Below are 3,586 nucleotides of genomic sequence, written 5' to 3'. Positions count from 1 at the left end.
TTCTTTCACCGTATTAACCTATTTATATACTGGGTTATTAGCCTATATGTGTTTATGATTGATAAAACGTTCATGCATAATTATGATTGGTTATTATTATTGTTGTTGTTGTTGTTGTTGTTGATGAGGCTTATATTTTCTATTATTATTATTTTTCAACAATGAAACTTTTAGCTTCAGGAAGCCAGGTATGCCTACCTCAGTGAGATGACTGGCCCTGGTTGGTGGTACACAGCTTGTCTATTCTGGGGGAGATGGAGGTTGTCAGGCAGAGCATCATGTCATCCTCAGACTGCTGTCTGGAACGGTATTTGCTCTTCAGGTAGGTGAGGGAGGAGAATCCACTTTCACAAAGATAAGTTGTTGCAAAAGGCAAGAGGCTCATCGAGAACTGGGTGAGAGGCTGTGACTCGTACACATTATTGTGTGTACTGTCTGTCTGTGGTTAGGTCGATCAGCTGATCTTCCTCAGGGGCTGTCAGGTTTAGGCGTCGGATGCATTGTCTTTGCATGGAAACCGTATCCATGTCTTGTGCTTTCTCCAAGACTCAGTCTCAGAAAAGTACTTCTCAAATTGACTTTCGAGAGCCTCCAAGTGATCAACAATTGCGCATTTCACGTCAGGCGAGGGCACCGCGGAATCCGCGGAAATGCATTGAAATGCGCAGCCAGCTCCGCGCGGTAGCAGAATCTCGTGGATAGCTGTGCGTAATTCAAAGACGCGCGCCAATACTGATCCACGGGAAAGCCATCTGACCTCGGAATGGTAAAGGAGCGCGTTATAGCGGCGCATAGAGAAGCAAAGAGGCGGGTTTGTTATTATCAAACTAACTAAATTAGTAACGTTATGCTAGTTATTAATTAACGTTAATTTCGCAATGAACACCGAACTGCAGCGTTTTAGCCAACACCTAGCTTGCTAGACAGGTGTTTTTTGTTTTTTTTCCAGCTGACGTTATGTGAGACTCTAGAATCATGGGCATCATTTATTTTGTAAATAGTTTTTGTCAAAGGTAGCTTATTATTGCCTATTAATGCTTGTACTTTACTTAATATCATTTTTGTTATATTTTTTAATTCTCACTGATTATTTTGGTGAAAAATGTCATAATTAAAACATTGACGGACGGACCCCCTGCAGTACCTCTGCGGACCCCCTAGGGGTCGCGGACCCCCGGTTGAAGACCACTGCACTAGGCCATTGTGGCGATATGACGGTTTGTAGCCTGCTGCTGATATCACCACAGTAGTAATATTCATTTATTAAAATATGAACATATAACAATAACTGGGGCTAGTATGACCTACGCATTTAATCGGTCAGCAATTTCTTGCCAAACCATTTCCCTCGCCTTGTTAATTGCGGCAGTATTGCACTATTTTACATCTTATTTTTCCGTCTTCATAAAGATCAATAATTCGGGAATGCTGCGCAAATGTAGTACCCCTGCAGAGTGGAGTATCTTCATTTCGACAGATCGACTCTTCGGGGCTCTTTATGTCTGCGTGCACGCGCCCATATCGAAGATTTCTAAGCCGGTGTTCTGTGAACACTCATGACACAAGCCTGATCCTCGTTCGAGGAATCACCTGAGGCTTGAATTCCAATCCCGAGTTGCCTGATCGCCTGATTTATTTTAATCGCCGATATACTATTCAACGTTAGTGGAACGGCCCCCTGATGCTCCTAAGGAGATAAGCAACACAACAAGCCTTTGTTTGATGTAAACGTCACCGGTACTGATGAAGGCCACAGTAGAGGTGCTCCATGTTCCTTCCCCCCCGCCCTGATTGGCCAATCGTAAAAGCTTATTGTTCCCATGTATAAATGTCAAGACTGAGATCTGATCAGGGGTCCATTCCACTAAAGGTGGCTTAGTATATTGGCGATTGAAGGAAATCAGGCGATCAGGCAACTCGGGATTGGAATTCAAGCCTCAGGTGATTCCTCGAACGAGGATCAGCCTTGTGTCATCAGTGTTCACAGAAGACAGGCTTCCAAATCTTCGATATGGGCGCGTGCACGCAGACATAAAGAGCCCCGAAGAGTCGATCTTTCGAAATGAAGATACTCCACTCTGCAGGGGTACTACATTTGCGCAGCATTCCCGAATTATTGATCGTTATGAAGACGGAAAAATAAGATGTAAAATAGTGCAATACTGCCGCAATTAACAAGGCGAGGGAAATGGTTTGGCAAGAAATTGCTGACTGATTAAATGCGTAGGTCATACTAGCCCCAGTTATTGTTATATGTTCATATTTTAATAAATGAATATTACTACTGTGGTGATATCAGCAGCAGGCTACAAACCGTCATATCGCCACAATGGCCTAGTGGTATCGACCGCTGCCACAGGATTTATTCATAATTTTTAGACATGGCTCGAATCCCTCTTCGGACACACTTTTTACTGCATTTCGTTGTCTGAATCTAATCTAAAATCTCATCTTAAAAAAGTATGTAGGCTATAAAATTATGGTGCAGGCTAATTTACAAGAACTGACACGATTACAATGGTGTTTGAAGCCTTTGCATGAAATCTTCGGTTAAATGTAAAAAAATAATTTAAAAATCACTTAGTCAAGTCTCGAACTCGCAACCTTTGGAACTCCAGCTGGCTGCCTTAACCACTGCGCCAACCAGACCGCTGTGATAACAGCAATGCAAGTTGATAGACATACCTATTCATTTTATTTTATTTTTTACACTTTTTAATTTATGTATCCATCGATCTATCTATCTATCACACTTTCAAAATATCTAGTTATCTATCACACAATCAAACTATCTATCGATCGATCACACTTTCAAATTATCAAATTATCTATCTATCACACAGTCAAACTATCTAATCTATCTATCTTGTGTGAAGTGGGAACTAATATTTCCTAAAAGACACATGAGGAACTGTCGTTCGGGGTTTAGTTTCCGCCTGTGAGCCTTTTTTGACGCACGTATTACTATAGCCAGTGTTTTAGCCTGGTCGCGACCAGGCTACTTATATCTGACTCAGAAGGAGCTCAACCAAGCAGCGAATTATTTCAGCCACATTGATGGAACCGAACGCAAGCTAACATTATTGAGGCTTAGAACTTTATCGAGGCTTAGAACTTTATCGAGCTTCGTGGAATAGCCCCCAGGGCTTCTGCCTATGTGATCACCCTAACACTATGTTGTGTGTTGATTGTGGAAGACAATACTTTGGAAAACTACTTTATTAAAACTTACTAAGGAACAAGCATTGTGTTGTTGCCATCTTTGGTACAGTCTCACCGAGGACCAGCAGGTGAATTGAGAGATTTCCATTACAATTCACTTAGTCAAATGTATTAATTGTAAGTCGCTTTGGAATAAGGCGTCTGCTAAATGCCAAAAATGTGAATGTAAATGTAAGGAGTGACCCTTCATCAGATTACATTTTAAGTTTTAACCATGTCTTGAAGTTTCACAGAGTTTGTTTTCAATTAAATTATTTGCAACCAATGGAAAAACAAGCTTATATTTTGGGTTCTGATGGGTTAAGATAGTTCAACTAAACTCAAGAGGAATGTCTAACTTATTCCTCAATAACCAATTGCTATA

This window comes from Nansenia antarctica (assembly GCF_963989245.1).
Source record: "Nansenia antarctica genome assembly, chromosome: 1".
Taxonomy (NCBI): domain Eukaryota; kingdom Metazoa; phylum Chordata; class Actinopteri; order Argentiniformes; family Microstomatidae; genus Nansenia; species Nansenia antarctica.
The sequence above is the reverse complement of the archived record's forward strand: the minus strand, read 5'-3'. Positions refer to the sequence as shown.